The sequence below is a fragment of the Salvelinus fontinalis genome, chromosome 3 (genome assembly GCF_029448725.1).
Source record: "Salvelinus fontinalis isolate EN_2023a chromosome 3, ASM2944872v1, whole genome shotgun sequence".
Classification (NCBI taxonomy): domain Eukaryota; kingdom Metazoa; phylum Chordata; class Actinopteri; order Salmoniformes; family Salmonidae; genus Salvelinus; species Salvelinus fontinalis.
The window spans coordinates 54,124,730-54,144,062 of NC_074667.1; the positions used below are offsets into that span (position 1 = coordinate 54,124,730).

Sequence of the window (19,333 nt, forward strand, 5' to 3'; positions counted from 1 at the left end):
AGTGTCTGTGACCGTGCCTCACACAGTGTCTGTGACCGTGCCTCACACAGTGTCTATTACCGTGCCTCACACAGTGTCTGTGAGGGCATTTGAGAGCATACAGTACGGTCTATCTGATCAGAGCTCCAGTCCAGACCTCAGATGTCAGAGTGACTGGGAGGCAGCGTCAGAGAGAGGCCCAGTAACCAGGCCTGTCCTGTCGTCCCTCAGCTCAGACAGAAAGCTAGGAGCAGCGCTTGCCTGCCTGCCACTGCCAGCAGCGCAGTGTTCAGTTCACAGGAGCCGTGTCTGACTGCATGCTCACCTCAGCTCAGGATGGCTTGTTGATTCCAGGCAGTGTGACACATCTGTTGCTTGTCACATCGTGTCGTAGCTTCATGTCTGCGAGCCAGACACAAGGCGAGCAGCACGTCGCTCCACGCGCCTCATCCTCTCTATGTGTTGACAAACAGCGCTGCAGCATTACAGACAGACAGAGTCTGGGCCAAGGATGCATGTCCACAGTTTGGAAGGTCAGGAGGTGGGACACATCACTGGCTGTACAACCACTGTCAAATATTCACTTTGAGTCAGTTTATTGTAAGCAACTACTTTGGGTGACATAGTGTTGAAGTGTATGTTCTCAATCATGCAAGGAGTGCTGAAACAACATTCAAAATGTGTATTTCATAATGGCCATGGAAAAATGTAATTTAAGGGAAAAAATTATGGAAAGTATTCACTTAACCTAAGACCTCCTCAAAATTGCCATTCGTTTATATTGAGAATCAATTTCTTCCCCCAATGTCTATAGAAATACTTTAATGCTTTAAATCAAATCTCCATCAAGGGTTTATTGGCTTAACAATGCACATTCTCTTGGACAGACATAAATAGTATGAAGTGCTTTAAGTGCCTTCAAAAAAAGTGCCAGAATATATTCCATGCGAGACTTACATTGTAAGCTTAAATACATCAGCGATGACCATTGCTAATTGATTATTTCACCATACATCTATGAAGTACACATCATGCAATATCAGCAATAATGAAATGACATTGTTTCTCATCACCAGTCAAATCAGCATGCATTTAGTGGGAAGAGCAGCACTAAAGAGGCTGAGAAGTAGTTACTAATGGCACTGTTTCAGAAGCTCTTTCATACATTCATAAGTGCTTCACTTCTGTGTCCTTGTCTTCTCTAATCAATATTCAAAAGTGCCTAGTAATTGCAAGTTTTGGATAAATTTACATGCAAAGGATTGTCTGTGTTATATTCATCAAACACTTGTCTGAGACAAAACTGTCAAAGAGCGTTCTTTTATTTTTGTGTTATCTTCTATTTATGTAATTCATGCTTGTGACAGCAAAATGACATTTAGCCTACCTCTCATTCTAAAACACTTTTTTAGAATAACAAATAATAATTGGCAAATTAGACAAACGTTTGAATTTCCACAAGTATTAAAGGCCAAACTGGTTATGTAAATACCACAGAAGGGAAATATTTAGACGGCTCATTTACATTATCAGGTGACAAAACATTGATTTGTTCCATTCAATATCAACCTGTTTTGCAAACACACAAAACTAGACACGACACATCGTGGCTTAATACAACACACAACAGAATACTACTGATTGAACACCTGATAATATGCCGGAACAACATGTCTGCCCTTTCAAACAGCCGCATCAAACCTCAAGATACCTTCAGTATCACAACATATCATCAGCATACCAAAACATATACCTAAAGAATCTGCAACGTTGTAAAAATTCTACAACATTGCAAGTCTCTAACGTATTCTGAGGGATCATTTAAGGCCTGCATCCAGAGGATCTGTCTGGCCTTCATTAGCTTCCTCCTGGCATCTACTATCCATTTCAGAGAGAAGATGTTGTATATTACCTGTAAAAAAATATATAAGGCAATGTTTGTAGGAACCCCTTTCAAACAGCCCTTTACACACAACATTCTTGCAGGTATACCACTTTTATACATACAGTTGAAGTCGGAAGTTTACATACACCTTAGCCAAATACATTTAAACTCAGTTTTTCACAATTCCTGACATTTAATCAGAGTAAAAATTCCCTGTCTTAGGTCAGTTAGGATCACCACTTTATTTTAATAATGTGAAATGTCAGAATAATAGTAGAGAGAAGGATTTATTTCAGCTTTTATTTCTTTCATCACATTCTCAGTGGGTCAGAAGTTTACATACACTCAATTAGTATTTGGTAGCATTGCCTTTAAAATGTTTAACTTGGGTCAAACATTTCGGGTAGCCTTCCACAACCTTCACACAAAAAGTTGGGTGAATTTTGTCGCTTTCCTCCTGACAGAGCTGGTGGAACTGAGTCAGGTTTGTAGGCCTCCTTGCTCGCACACGCTTTTTCAGTTCTGCCCACAAATTTTCTATAGGATTGAGGTCATGGCTTTGTGATGGCCACTCCAATAGCTTGACTTTGTTGTCCATAAGCCATTTTGCAAGTATGCTTGGGGTCATAATTTTTCTCCTCATGATGCCATCTATTTTGTGAAATGCACCAGTCCCTCCTGCAGCAAAGCCCCCCCACAACATGTTGAAACCACCACCGTGCTTCACGGTTGGAATGGTGTTCTTCGGCTTGCAAGCCTCCCCCTTTTTCCTCCAAACATAACAATGGTTATAATGTCCAAACAGTTCTATTTTTGTTTCAACAGACCAGAGGACATTTCTCCAAAAAGTACAATCTTTGTCCTCATGTGCAGTTGCAGACCGTAGTCTGGCTTTTTTATAGCGGTTTTGGAGCAGTGACTTCTTCCTTGCTGAGCAGCCTTTCAGGTTATGTCAATATAGGACTCGTTTTACTGTGGATATACAGTGGGTCAAAAAAGTATTTAGTCAGCCACCAATTGTGCAAGTATCCAACTTAAAAAGATGAGAGAGGCCTGTAATTTTCATCATAGGTACACTTCAACTATGACAGACAAAATGAGAATTTTTTTTCCAGAAAATCACATTGTAGGATTTTTAATGAATTTATTTGCAAATTATGGTGGAAAATAACTTTTGGTCACCTACAAACAAGCAAGATTTCTGGCTCTCACAGACCTGTAACTTCTTCTTTAAGAAGAACGAGTGGAGAAGAACTTCTCCACTCATTACCTGTATTAATGGCACCTGTTTGAACTTGTTATCAGTATAAAAGACACCTGTCCAGAACCTCAAACAGTCACACTCCAAACTCCACTATGGCCAAGACCAAAGAGCTGTCAAAGGACACCAGAAACAAAATTGTAGACCTGCACCAGGCTGGGAAGACTGAATCTGCAATAGGTAATCAGCTTGGTTTGAAGAAATAAACTGTGGGAGCAATTATTAGGAAATGGAAGACATACAAGACCACTGATAATCTCCCTCGATCTGGGGCTCCACGCAAGATGTCACCCCGTGGGGTCAAAATGATAACAAGATCGGTGAGCAAAAATCCCAGAACCACACGGGGGGACCTAGTGAATGACCTGCAGAGAGCTGGGACCAAAGTAACAAAGCCTACCATCAGTAACACACTACGCCGCCAGGGACTCAAATCCTGCAGTGCCAGACGTGTCCCCCTGCTTAAGCCAGTACATGTCCAGGCCCGTCTGAAGTTTGCTAGAGAACATTTGGATGATCCAGAAGAAGATTGGGAGAATGTCATATGGTCAGATGAAATCAAAATAGAACTTTTTGGTAAAAACTCAACTGGTCGTGTTTGGAGGACAAAGAATGCTGAGTTGCATCCAAAGAACACCATACCTACTGTGAAGCATGGGGGTGGAAACATCATGCTTTGGGGCTGTTTTTCTGCAAAGGGACCAGGACGACTGATCCGTGTAAAGGAAAGAATGAATGGGGCCATGTATCGTGATATTTTGAGTGAAAACCTCCTTCCATCAGCAAGGGCATTGAAGATGAAACGTGGCTGGGTCTTTCAGCATGACAATGACCCCAGACACACCGCCCGGGCAACAAAGGAGTGGCTTCGTAAGAAGCATTTCAAGGTCCTGGAGTGGCCTAGCCAGTCTCCAGATCTCAACCCCATAGAAAATCTTTAGAGGGAGTTGAAAGTCCATGTTGCCCAGCAACAGCCCCAAAACATCACTGCTCTAGAGGAGATCTGCATGGAGGAATGGGCCAAAATACCAGCAACAGTGTGTGAAAACCTTGTGAAGACTTACAGAAAACGTTTGACCTCTGTCATTGCCAACAAAGGGTATATAACAAAGTATTGAGATAAACTTTTGTTATTGACCCAATACTTATTTTCCACCATAATTTGCAAATAAATTCATAAACAATCCTACAATGTGATTTCTGGATTTTTTCCCCTCATTTTGTCTGTCATAGTTGAAGTGTACCTATGATGAAAATTACAGGCCTCGCTCATCTTTTTAAGTGGGAGAACTTGCACAATTGGTGGCTGACTAAATATTTTTTTTGCCCCACTGTGGATACTTTTGCACCTGTTTCCTTCAGCATCTTCACAAGGTCCTTTACTGTTGTTCTGGGATTGATTTGCACTTTTCGCACCAAAGTACGTTCATCTCTAGGAGACAGAACGCGTCTCCTTCCTGAGCGGTATGACGGCTGCGTGGTCCCATGGTGTTTATACTTGCGTACTATTGTTTGTACAGATGAACGTGGTACCTTCAGGCGTTTGGAAATTGCTCCCAAGGATGAACCAGACTTGTGGAGGTCTACAATTTTTATTCTGATGTCTTGGCTGATTTCTTTAGATTTTCCCATGATGTCAAGCAAAGAGGCACTGAGTTTGAAGGTAGGCCTTGAAATACACCCACAGGTACATCTCCAATTGACTCAAATGATGTCAATTAGCCTATCAGACGCTTCTAAAGCCATGACATAATTTTCTGGAATTTTCCAAGCTGTTTATTTAAAGGCACAGTCAACTTAGTGTATGTAAACTTCTGACCCACTGTCAGTAAACAATTGTTGGAAAAATTACTTGTCATGCACAAAGTAGATGTCCTAACCGACTTGCCAAAACTATAGTTTTTTAACAAGAAAGTTGTGGAGGGGTTGAAAAACGACCTAAGTGTATGTAAACTTAAGATTTCAACTGTATCAGTGGGTAACTAGCAAACTGGGAGGGGTGAGGGGTGTTGTTAAACCATGGAGGCTGTTTACATTTCAATTTAGGGAGGTGTTTAACAATGAAAGTGTTAATGGGTTTACCTGCAGAAAAGCAGTGAACCCGTCACACTGACCTGATACCTGTATTTTGGTTACAGGGTCCGTGAAAACGCAGGAATCATGACTAGGTCTTTAGCTGGCTTTTATTTGTCCTTGTTTTTTAACCCCCTACCCCTTTCAGATATAAAATATAGTACATAAAAGCAGGCATGGTAAAATATTGGGATTTTGGTCTGTGTATGAAATTAATATATGTGAACAACATGGCTTGCCACACAATCCCCTCATTCCCCAAGACCTGCCCAGCTCATTCCACTGGACATATCACAGGTTGTTATCATTCCAGAGAGAATTCTACATTGGTGAACGCCAGCGCTTTAATTAGATCCACTATTTGATCATTCCACAGCTGGGCTTTATTAAGGAGGGGTTCACAGCACCTCACAATCACCCCCGACTCCACTGACGGAAACACAGAGAAGGATATGAGTTCAAATAAGCCAGTATATTTCATATAAACCAGTATAGTTCACATAAACCATTATACAATGGGTGGATCTAATCCTGAATGCTGATTGGTTAAAACCGCATTCCAGCAGGTTTCTATTCCACAAGTTACCACCGGCTAAATCTATGCCATTAAAATGCCTATTTACTTTGTTCCAACTGACTGCACAATCCACTGTCTCATCAGCCCATCCAAGCAATTTATAAACTTGATCTCCACTATAAAAAGCAGCTATACATTATCTCACATCTTTTAGACTAACAACTAGTTTTCAACAGCGGAGATTTGTATAAACCTTGCTGTCTATCTCTCCGACATTTGCAACATTGTTTCAATATTCAAATTCAATCTCCAGCTGTCCCATAGTAATGAACGTGTCGGGAGTCGGGACGAGATAGACAGTCGGGCAGTGTTTCTCAGCCAGTTGAAATCATGAATCAGCTGGCATAATTTTTATGGATATATAAAAAGAAATGTAAATAAAAAAAGGTCAAACGAAACTAAGTGCAGCTAGTTTGCAGTCTTTCCAGCTTCAGTTTGAAGTGATTGTGATAACTGTGTTGTTAGCTAGCTCCTCTGAACAATAGTGTCCTGATGAGTGAGCAAATGTTCTATGCCAGGCAAATTATGCCTCATTCGCTCATTATTATGGATGTATCCAAATAAATGTTACTAGAAAACCACTGAAACAAATGCAAATGCAGCTACTTTGCTGTTAGTCTGGCTGCACTTTTTGACGTGACCACAAGTTAGCCGTAGTTGACTAGCTAGCAAGCAAGGGATAATTATGTTGCCAGCCAGTATGGTAATAGAACATTTAGAATGAATGACTGCTCGCACCCAGAGATACAGAACAAAAAGACTGAACGACTGGGTCGCGTCTCTAGCAACCGAATCGAACAACAACCCAGCTTGGGTATTAACCTTACATTTGCGTCGGAACTATATCTTGTGGAAGGATGAAATAGTATGACTAAATTCATAAAAATAACGTCTTAATGAAAATATGTCAATCATTATTTGAATATGTTGGTAACCTATTGTACAAAAGTGTAATGCCCTCGAAGCCGGTGTTTGGAAGATATATTGGCACCAAACACTGGCTTCTCTGGCATTATATCTTAATTATAGCGTTGCTGCACAGCTACTTTCAGGTCTCTCCAGAGATGTTCGATCAGGTTCAAGTCCGGGCTCTGGCTGGGCCACTCAAGGACATTCAGAGTCTTGTCCCAAAGCCACTCATGCGTTGTCTTGGCTGTGGGCTTAGGGTTGTTGTCCTGTTGGAAGGTGAACCTTTGCCCCAGTCAAGGTCCTGAGTGCTCTGGATCAGGTTTTCATCAAGGATCTCTCTGTACTTTGCTCTGTTCATCTTTCCCTCGATCCTGACTAGTCTCCCAGGCCCTGCTGCTGGAAAACATTGCCACAGCCTGATGCTGCCACCACCATGCTTCACCGTAGGGATGGTGCCAGGTTTCCTCCAGACGTGACACTTGGCATTCAGGCCAAAGAGTTCAATCTTGGTTTCATTAGACCCAAGAATGTTGTTTCTCATGGTCTGAGAGTCCATTAGGTGCCTTAAGCTGTAATTTACCTTTTACTGAGGAGTGGCTGACCATTCTGCCATAAAGGCCTGATTTGTGGAGTGCTGCAGAGATGATTGTCCTACTGGAAGGTTCTCCCATCTCCACAGAGGAACTCTGGAGCTCTGTCAGTGACCGTCGGGTTCTTGGTCACCTAGTTCATATAAACCAGGATAGCTCATATAAACCAGTATAGCTCATATAAACCAGTATAGTTCATATAAACCAGTATAGTTCATATAAACCAGTATAGTTCATATAAACCAGTATAGTTCATATAAACCAGTATAGTTCATAGAAACCAGTATAGTTCATATAAAACCAGTATAGTTCATTGTTCATATAAACCAGTATAGTTCATTGTTCATATAAACCAGTATAGTTCATTGTTCATATAAACCAGTATAGTTCATTGTTCATATAAACCAGTATAGTTCATAGAAACCAGTATAGTTCATATAAACCAGTATAGTTCATAGTTCATATAAACCAGTATTTCATAGAAACCAGTATAGTTCATATAAACCAGTATAGTTCATAGTTCATATAAACCAGTATAGCTCATATAAACCAGTATAGTTCATAGAAACCAGTATAGTTCATAGTTCATATAAACCAGTATAGTTCATATAAACCAGTATAGTTCATAGAAACCAGTATAGTTCATATAAACCAGTATAGTTCATAGTTCATATAAACCAGTATAGTTCATATAAACCAGTATAGTTCATAGTTCATATAAACCAGTATAGTTCATATAAACCAGTATAGTTCATAGAAACCAGTATAGTTCATATAAACCAGTATAGTTCATATAAACCAGTATAGTTCATAGTTCATATAAACCAGTATAGTTCATATAAACCAGTATAGTTCATTGTTCATATAAACCAGTATAGTTCATATAAACCAGTATAGTTCATAGAAACCAGTATAGTTCATATAAACCAGTATAGTTCATAGTTCATATAAACCAGTATAGTTCATATAAACCAGTATAGTTCATTGTTCATATAAACCAGTATAGTTCATATAAACCAGTATAGTTCATAGAAACCAGTATAGTTCATATAAACCAGTATAGTTCATAGTTCATATAAACCAGTATAGTTCATATAAACCAGTATAGCTCATATAAACTAGTATAGCTCATTGTTCATATAAACCAGTATAGTTCATTGTTCATATAAACCAGTATAGTTCATATAAACCAGTATAGTTCATATAAACCAGTATAGCTCATAGTTCATATAAACCAGTATAGCTCATTGTTCATATAAACCAGTATAGCTCATTGTTCATATAAACCAGTATAGTTCATATAAACCCGTATAGCTCATATAAACCAGTATAGTTCATATAAACCAGTATAGCTCATTGTTCATATAAACCAGTATAGTTCATATAAACCAGTATAGCTCATATAAACCAGTATAGTTCATAGAAACCAGTATAGTTCATATAAACCAGTATAGCTCATTGTTCATATAAACCAGTATAGTTCATATAAACCAGTATAGCTCATATAAATCAGTATAGTTCTGCCCAGCAGTGAGGGACAGTAACTGGGTCTAGAAGAGCTATCCAGTGCTCTTAACTAATGTCTGATACCCTAATTCAACAACAACACTATCAACCCCAATGGGAGACAAACTGTTAAATCAAATGCATAGCGACTGAGGATCATGGCCATATGGTCACAGAATAGAACCTGACAAATATCACACCAAAACAGACAGAGACTGAACAGATAAATGTAACCTACAACATGTCTTGCTAAGGTCAAAATTAATCTTAATGCAAACACCAGATTTAAGGCTGAGCCTCCTCTGTGTGTTGGTGGTGTGGTCAGGAGGAAGGTCAGCCATGTTTACTGTTTACAGTGCTTTGAAATAGTTTTGCAGTGTGAAGTCTGCTCTGGGTCATTGTTTGCTTTGAATGTGTTTATACACCACACAGAGTGTAAATGACTTGAGAGATGGTGCGAGGAGGGGTTGCAGACATGAACCTGCATATAGTATCTGGTCATGTTTTTGCCTTGAATTCAGTCACAACTGTGACTATACGGGGGTGTGGATTAAAGGGATATCTGGAACCTGTGTTAATCATGCAATGTCACTAACATTTCTGCTTCATTGAAAGTATAAAGCAACTGACCAAGTGATCCATTTACAACAGCACCAGTTATTATGCAAAATCAAATGTATCGTTTGCGACCTTTTCATCAGATGACCCTGTGACATTTGCATTTTTATATTTCTCTGAGATATATCTTCATCAAGTTTACTGTGGATGCACTACTCGTAGAAAAAAGTGTTCCAAAAGGGTTATTTGGCTGTCCCCATAGGAGAATCTTTTCTGGTTCTATGTAGAACCCTTTTGGTTTCCATGTAGAGCCCTCTGTGGAAAGGATTCTACATGAAACCAAAAAGGGTTCTTCAAAGGGTTCTCATATGAGGACAGCCGAAAAAAACCTTTTAGGTTCTAGATAGCACCTTTTTTTCTTAGGGTAGAAGGAAACACTCTTCACAGGGAAACACTTGTCCATGGATGTAGTCAATTTAATAGGAGTATTTGAGTATAGATCTGTCATGTCTATTAAGAGTCTGTCTCTGGTTCTACTGTATGGTTGTGTCAATGGGGTCTGACTCCAGTCACTTACTTTGATCTCTGTCTCCACAGGGGGTCACCACTGGAGTCTCCAAGCTGGAGGAAGGCACAGCAGGTGGAAGAGAGCGAGAAAGAGAAAGAGTGAGAGAGAGCGAGAGAGAGAGAAAAAGAGAGAAAAAATAAGAAAGGAAGAGAGAGAGAGAGAAGGAGAAAGGAGAGAGAGAGAGAAGGAGAAAGGAGAGAGAGAGCGAGAGAGAGGAATGGAGGGGGAATAAAAGTGAAAAGAAGAAAAAGAGGAAGATATTATTGTCAGTTGGAAATTATGAAATCTATGGCACTCCTTCAATCCAAAAAACGACAAACACAGTATTTAATTCCTGTTGGGTACCTCCCTATTATTGTGAAAGAGTATTTACAGTATTTGTGTGCGTATTTACTATCCTTGTGGGGACCAGAAGTCCAGACAAGTGGGGACATTTCACCAGTCCCTACAATATTTTTTTTTAGGCTTAGTGATAAAGTTTAGGGTTACAATTAGCGTTAGAATTAGCATTAGGGGTTAAGTTTAGGGGTTTGGGGTTAAGGTTAGGGAAATAGGATTTGAATGGGAATCAATTGTTTGGTCCCCACAAGGATTGTAAAACAAATATGTGTGTGTGTGTGTGTGATATGTGTATGTGTGAGAGAGAGATACAGTGCCTGTATTCAGACCCCTTGACTTTTTCCACATGTTGTTAGGTTACAGCCTTATTCTAAAATTGATTAAATTGTTTATTTTCCTCATCAGTCCACACACAATAGCCCATAACGACAAAGCAACAAAAAGTATTCAGACCCAGTACTTTGTTGAAGCACAATTACAGCCTCGAGTCTTCTTGGGTATGACGCTATAAACTTGGCACACCTGTATTTGGGGAGTTTCTCCCATTCTTCTCTGCAGATCCTCTCAAGCTCTGTCAGGTTGTATGGGGAGAGTTGCTGCACAGCTACTTTCAGGTATCTCCAGAGATGTTCGATCAGGTTCAAGTCAGCGCTCTGGCTGGGCCACTCAAGGACATTCAGAGACTTGTCCCAAAGCCACTCCAGCATTGTCTTGGCTGTGTGCTTAGAGTCGTTGACCTGTTGGAAGGTGAACCTTCGCCCCCAGTCTGAGGTCCTGAGCGCTCTGGAGCAGGTTTTCATCAAGGATCTCTCTGTACATTGCTCCGTTCATCTTTCCCTCGATCCTGACTAGTCTGCCAGTCCTTGCCACTGAAAAACATCCCCACAGCATGATGCTGCCACCACTATGCATCACCGTACTGAGGGTGCCAGGTTTCCTCCAGACGTGACGCTTGGCATTCAGGCCAAAGAGTATTGTTTCTCATGGTCTGAGAGTCTTTAGGTGCCTTTTGGCAAACTCCAAGCGGGCTGTCATGTACCTTTTACTGAGGAGTGGCTTCCGTCTGGCCACTACCACAAAGGCCTGATTGGTGGAGTGCTGCAGAGATGATTGTCCTTCTGGAAGGTTCTAACATCTCCACACAGGAACTCTAGAACTCTGGCAGAGTGACAATCGGGTTCTTGGTCACCTCCCTGACCAAAGACCCTTCTCCCCCGATTGCTCAGTTTGGCCGGGCGGCCAGCTCTAGGAAGAGTCTTGGTGGTTCCAAACTTCTTCCATTTAAGAATGATAGAGGCCACTGTGTTCTTAGTGACCTTCAAAGCTGCAGAAATGTTGTGGTACCCTTCCCCAGATCTGTGCCTCCACACAATCATGTCTTAGCGCTCTAAGGACAATTCCTTCAACCTCATGGCTTGGATTTTGCTCTGACATGCACTGTCAACTGTGGGACCTTATATAGACAACTGTGTGCCTTTCCAAATCATGTCCAATCAATTGAATTTACTACAGGTGGACTCAAATCAAGTTGTAGAAACATCTCAAGGATGATCATTGGAAACAGGATGCACCTGAGCTCAATTTTGAGTCTCATAGCAAAGGGTCTGAATATTTATGTAAATACGGTATTTCTGTTTTTTATTTTTAAAACATTTGCAAAAATGTCTAAAAACCTGTTTTCACTTTGTCATTATGGGGTATTGTGTGTAGATTGCTAAGGATTTTTTTTACTTAATCCATTTTAGAATAAGACTGTAATGTAACAAAATGTGGTGTCAAAGGGTCTGAAAACTTTCCGAAGGCACTGTATATAGAGAGAGAGGTCACTTTCAAACAATTCTTTCCATGTTTTAAATATCTTTCGATACATATTTAGCATCACAAACGAGAATTCCCTTGATTAAACAAATATTGGCACATTCAGAAAACTGTAATTGAGTTCAAATTGATTCTAGCTGCGCTCTAATTGCATTTAAACACTGTTCGTCCCTAACCCTAGATCCACAGCTCCTTCTGCTTAATTACTACAGCCCTCTGAAGACAAATCCCTCCGCTGTGGAAGGAAAAATAAAAATAGTGTAAGTTTAACAGAACGTTGTTAAAATGACCAATAAACTTTTTTTAATTCAATATAAATGAAACCCCAGCAGAGAGAAAAGGGCTCAGAGAACACACAGCAAAATAGCTTGTTGAAGCATTGCACAGTACCCCATCTCAAATAAACGCCACAGATTAACACCAACCCCCTGTGGCTGACTTCTGTCATACACAACCCTGTCCCCTCTGACACCCCCCCCCCTCCCCCGCCACCTCCCCCCTCCGCCAACTCCCCCCTCCGCCATCTCCACTCTTTCTATCCTTTTTCAAACATGGAGGGAAGAAAAGGCTAAATGTGTTTCCTGAAAGGGAGGAGAGGTGGAAAAAGCCCATCCTGCCCTTGGAGTCACCACCGTGTGTCCCGTCAGAGCAACCCGCCACCCTCCACTGGCTTTTCTGCAGATGCAGCAGAACTTCCCCGAGAGGAGAGGGGACTGTTTGCCAACTCAAACAGGGCTCCCTCTCCCTCTCCCGGCGGCCAGCGGCCCATGGGCCTGCTCTGCTCAGCACTGGTGCTTCCTGAGGGCTCGCTGCAGCTGGAGCTCTCTGAATAAAGGTAACAGGGAATGTCAGAGCTACTGTAAACTTACTAGCCCGCTTCTGTCAGCAGGACGTTCACAATCAAAGCAAAACAACCCCACCTAAAACACCCTGCAATGTTTTTTCCACCAGCCCCATCCTAAACTTCCCACGAATCACAAAGAGAGCACGGCGAGAGGGCGACCGCTGTTCCCTGATCTTGCCAAACAAAATGCCAGGAGACCGGGAATGACATTCAACTCTGGTTTAAAAATACGAGCAATTTGAAAATGATTAGAGTCTTATTTTATTGTTGAGCGCCTGACACAGGAGAGGAAACCAGAACAATCAACTCAACTGACTTTTTTTTCTGCTGAATTTAGAAACACTAATTAGTTTTGCTCTCATAAACCCAACCTGAAAACGACCAATTAGAAAGTGAGAATGAGCCATGAGCCGCAGAAACAAGTGCTTGTCATTCTTCTATTAAAGTCCCACATCCACAACTTTACCGCAATGACTTTCACACTGCTCCCATGGCGAGCCGAATGTTACCTACTAAACACTCAGTCACGTACTCATCCTGATAAATTAATAAGCCTTTACGTAATCCTTTAGTGAGCCTTTTGCAGAGTTTTTAGGGAGATATTACAGCTCTACAGAGCCACATCAAATGCAGTTGGAGAGGCTTGGTAGAACAGATGACTGAACCATCGGGCTGACCACAGCACCAGCTGGGCTCTACCATAAACCAACCAGGGCCAGACAGACAGACAGTTATCCTCTCGCAGCTGCCTGGTTCACATTAATTTCCTCTTTCAAGGGTATTGAAACCACTATATCCCTCCTACCCATTGACTAACAACTGGGACCTGTACCTTCCTGTGCTAGCCTATCACACAGCGCATTCTCTTGCCAAGTGGTGTGGGTTTCATGTTTAGTCTGTCATAAGAAATTAATGATAAACTTGTGGAAATTGTCTTCAGGAATTTTCACTGCTATTCCCACAGCAAACAGCAGAGTGTTTCATCACTGTCGGGCCTAAGATTGATAGCCTGTCAGAGCCTTCTCCTACTCTCTGGCTTGAGCTACATCTTCTGGGCTGGGTAGTGGCTAAAAAAGGCCACGGCTTCACTTTCCTGGCCTGTGCTTTTTACCAGGAGTAATTCTCAGATGCCAGGTCGCTGCCAACGTCCTTGCAGCCGATGGCAAAGAGGCCAGTAAGTTCACATTAACTGCAGAGTGTAACTGTGCTGAACATCTGCTCATGAATGAGAGCGCTGCCCACTAACTCAGCGAGTTGAGGCCTGCTGATGTAAAATGCAACGCTCTCCTCTCTGGCACGCTTGTTTTGCGCTATTCTCCTGAGCCCCTAGAATTATATTAAGAGAATTTCAGTGCAGCCCAGTGTATCTGAGAGAACAGCTGGCGCTGAAAAAGGAACTGCTGCTCGCCGAGAGCTCAGGGACTTCACACGGCATCAGCCTTCTCGTACGCCATTTGTCCTTGAAGAAAGAAAATCTGTGTTAAGCACCCAGGTAATAAGAAGAAGAGAGCAGCTACATTTAGTTGATTACACTACTCATGTGTGCAAAATCAGACAGAATAACCAACAAAGTCATGAATTGATATGGGGGGGGGGGCAATTGTGACAATAAGTAGCAACCTCTGGAGACATCTGCATACACTAACTCATGTCCTTTGTTTGGCTTGTTCCCTGGTGGGAACTCATTAGACTCTGCCTCTTACCAAACCAACATGGAGGTAAAACAGAAACAAGTGTATTCTACACAGTATATAGCTACATGGTCCCCATAACAACATTATTATTATTATTATTTACCGTTATTTTACCAGGTAAGTTGACTGAGAACACGTTCTCATTTGCAGCAACGACCTGGGGAATAGTTACAGGGGAGAGGAGGGGGATGAATGAGCCAATTGTAAACTGGGGATTATTAGGTGACCATGATGGTTTGAGGGTCAGATTGGGAATTTAGCCAGGACACCGGGGTTAACACCCCTACTCTTACGATAAGTGCCATTGGATCTTTAATGACCTCAGAGAGTCAGGACACCCGTTTAACGTCCCATCCGAAAGACGGCACCCTACACAGGGCAGTGTCCCCAATCACTGCCCTGGGGCACTGGGATATTTTTTAGACCAGAGGAAAGAGTGCCTCCTACTGGCCCTCCAACACCACTTCCAGCAGCATCTGGTCTCCCATCCAGGGACTGACCAGGACCAACCCTGCTTAGCTTCAGAAGCAAGCCAGCAGTGGTATGCAGGGTGGTAACATGATGAAAATATGATTGATGGTTTACCCCAAACTACCTGGTCACATACGGTCTTTCACTTATACTATGAGCAAATTTGACATATCACTCCTCATCAGATGGTGAAATAGCCTCTGTTAAGAATCATACATTTAAGGAAGTGATGATTCTTACCAAAAACCCAAAATACAAGATTACATAACATTTGGTGATTTCACTTCTGTCTTCCTTTGAAATTGAGATATCTTCTTGAAAGTCTGTATGGTGGGCATCCCTTCACTGATACATACATATGATACACACACAGTGGCACAAAACCATTCATTCTCTCCAAACTGTTTTGTCTCTGTTGCTTGCTTGTCACAATATTTATCAGATCACCAAGTTGTCATCCCTCCAAAAAGCCAGTTTCAACCAAGAACACTTGTGTGGGACAAACTCCCTATCATGTTTAAAGATGAGAGAACTACTAGTTTACTAGGCTTCCTGTGTGTTCGGTGATGGCATATGAAGGAGATATACAGTATCTAAATGATCATGACGATACCCACCCCCCCAGAAGACGATGTGGGGGAGTAAAACATTTCTCCAAGACATTTAGCTGGTGACAAATCACAGCACTTTGTCTTCCTGAAAACATCCTTCCTTCTTAAACCTCCCAATTTCACATGGAGATAGGAAATCACACATTACCAAGCTGACAAACAATTACAACCATGTCATTAACGACAACCGACCCTGAGCCAGCATTTGCCAGACAAACACAAATCATGATAAATCAGACAACACAACATATCTCCATGATGCCGTAGAATAAACCTAGGATGACTCTAGGAAATACATCCAACTTTGACAGAAATCTAATTGGGAGGGTGGGGGGTCAGAGCTTTGTTTAAGAAAAGCATCATTACCATAATGTTAAACAATCATAACTTGGTGCCAAAAACGTAAAACTAATATCAAAGCCAGGAAGTAGAAAACTCAATTCCTCACTTTATATTAAAAGTATTTTTTGGGTTGTTGCAGTTTTCCCATTAAAATTACTTAATCTGATATAGAGCATTAGTATCTCTTTTAATACATCTCCAAGTGTCAGCCGGCGAATGAAAAAAGCTAGCCTCTGTAAATATGACTGCTTACTTCTAACACAAGCATTGTTGACACGTAATGTAATTTCAACGGGACATCCAAATGAAAGCACTACGGGGTAATATAATGCTCTTAATGAGAATTCTTTCCAGCTCGAGACCTTGCCGAGATAGCCATAATGCATTGCTTCTTTTTTTAATAAAAATAATTGTTACAGTTATTAAAGATGAATCTCATCAGAGGCAAGATGACAAAATAATTCATTACCAAAACCCAGGCTTTAAATAGCTGCAAATTAAAATCCCCTGAAAATTTGCTTCCTGATAAATGGGATCGTTATTTCATATAAATATTGGATATAGTGTGCCCTTGAAAGGAAATAAATATTGCAATAGTCCATTAAAAAGTTTGTAGAATCAACCAATGAACAGTTTAACCAATAACAAAAACACTAACAATACCCATACTTTAAACACCAATTATCTCTAAAAGATCTGTTAAATATGTCAGGATGTTAGTGTACCCACAATTAGTTTCTGACACAAGGATCAAAAGGGAGAAAAAAGTGTTAAGACTCAGGATAACTCCTACATATGGGTGTTAACAAGGTAGACCACTGAGCTACTGCCGACATGGTGGAGCCACCGTGCCTCTGAGCATGGGGAACCATGGGGAAACTGGGACTCAATACTCTCACCAGTACATGCATGTGTGAAACAGAGAATGCGTTGGAGTCCATGGCACCCATTCACAGCTCATATTTATGTATTCAAAAGAGATAATTTACGGTGATGGCATTGAAACTTCCCAGCATGCCTTTTAACCTGTGGTTTTTCACTCTCGCCGCAGCAGGATGTCCAGGGGAGATGCTTTATGAAGATCCTGGAGACATAAAGAGCCTGGGTGACTTACTGCTGCATTACTGTCTGAAAGGTAAAGTTATTTAGACCAATAAAACGCTAATATATTGTTGGAGTGGAATAAAACAGAAGTTATCTCTACCTTAATAACATCACCGCAACCCCGTACGTTGTTTAGATCAATAAAGCCCATTAAAGTACAGACCTCCACACAGATAAAGCCACACTGCCACTGTGAAATACTGCTCACTGGCATTATGAAGCGCAGAGATCTAACAAACAACTGAAGTCAAATCACACACCATTCTAATAGGGTTCAAATGTGAAAATGTTGAAGATTTTAGCTAAGTGTTAATGCTGCAATATGTAACGTTTTAGGCAACCCAACCAAATTCACATAGAAATATGTGTTATAGAAGCTGTAAATCTGTTTTACTTTTGGTTTTACACATCAGCTTCAAACAGCTGGAAATAAAATATTTTTGGTTATTGAAAATACATTTCACAGCGGTTTAGATGGTACAATGATTCTTCACACTTGCTTGTTTTGTCACATAAACTGAAATTAGGCAAACTATCAGAATTTTTGCAACTGGAAATGGCGGAGTGAATTTTGCATATTGCAACTTTAACACTGGGGCCTTGGACAGGGGTTCTCAAAATGGGATCAGTGGAGGTACCGCAGGTTGTCAGCAGCCAGATCTCAAAATATATTATAATTATAATTTATTATCATTATTTGGTTTGACCAAAGGACAGATTTCCACCGGTCTAATGTCCATTGCTCGTATTTGTGGCCCAAGCAAATCTCTTCTTCTTCTTATTAGTGTCCTTTAGTAGTGATTTCTTTGCAGCAATTTAACCATGAATGCCTGATTCAAGCAGTTTCCTCTGAACAGTTGATTTTGAGATGTGTCTGTTACTTGAATTCTGTGAAGCATTTATTTGGGCTGCAATTTCTGAGGCTGGTAACTCTAATGAACTTATCCTCTGCAGCAGAGGTAACTCTGGGGTTTCCTTTGCTGTGGCAGTCCTCATGAGAGCCAGTTTCATCAAAGCGCTTGATGGTTTTTGCGACTGCACTTGAAGAAACTTGAAAAGTTCTTGAAATTTTCCAGATTGACTGACCTTCATGTCTTAGTAACGATGGACTGTAATTTCTCTTTGCATATTTCAGCTGTTCTTGCCATAATATGAACTTGGTCTTCTACCAAATAGTGCTATCTTCTGTATACCAACCCTACCTTGTCACAACACAACTGATTGGCTCAAATACATTGAGAAGGAAAGAAATTCGACAAATTAACTTTTAACAAAGCACACCTGTTAATTGAAATGGATTCCAGGTGACCACCTCATGAAGCTGGTTGAGAGAATTGTTTTTTTTACTAATATTTTATTATTTAACATTGTTTAACTAGGCAAGTCAGTTAAGAACAAATTCTTATTTACAATGACGGACTACCCCGGCTGGGACAATTGTGCGCCGCCCAATGGGACTCCCAATAACGGCAATATATGATACAGGTTGCTGCAGGGGGTGCTGAGATGTTGGCTGGGGTAGGGGTAGCCAGGTGGAAAGCATGGCTAGCCATGGAAAAATGCTTACTGAAATTATCGATTATCTACATGATTCCATATGTATTTCATAGTTTCGATGTCTTCAATACTAATCTACAATGTAGAAAATAGTTTAAAAAAAGAAAAACCCTTGAATGAGTAGGTCTGTCCAAACTTTTGACTGGTACTGTATATACTGTACACTACCGTTCAAAATGTAGGGGTCACTAAGAAACGTTCTTGTTTCTCAAAGAAAAGCAAATTTTTTGTCCATTAAAATAACACCAAATTTATCAGAAATACAGTGTAGACATTGTTAACGCTGTAAATTTTAATTGTAGCTGGAAACGGCAGATTTTGTATGGAATATCTACATAGGCGTACAGAGGTCCATTATCAGCAACCATCACTCCTGTGTTCCAATGTCATGTTGTGTTAGCTAATCCAAGTTTGTCATTTTAAAAGGCTAATTGATCATTAGAAAACTCTTTTACAATTATGTTAGCACAGCTGAAAACAATTGTTCTGATCAAAAAAGCAATAAAACTGGCCTTCTTTAGATTAGTTGAGTATCTGGAGCATCAGCATTTGTGGGTTTGATTACAGGCTCAAAATGGCCAGAAACAAAGCACTTTCTTCAGAAACTCATCAGTCTATTCTTGTTCTGAGAAATGAAGGCTATTCTG

General features: G+C 40.8%; 1 protein-coding gene across 6 annotated transcripts in view; it reads right to left on the reverse strand.

The window, feature by feature from the left end:
- LOC129851127 (forkhead box protein P1-B-like) overlaps positions 1–19,333 on the reverse strand; it is a 246,278-nt gene that overhangs the window by 167,433 nt on the left and 59,512 nt on the right. For all 6 annotated transcript variants that reach the window (XM_055917425.1, XM_055917423.1, XM_055917428.1 and 3 more), the window contains one exon: positions 9,916–9,959. The gene's annotated coding sequence lies outside the window, so the exon portion shown is untranslated. The remainder of the gene's footprint in view (positions 1–9,915; positions 9,960–19,333) is intronic.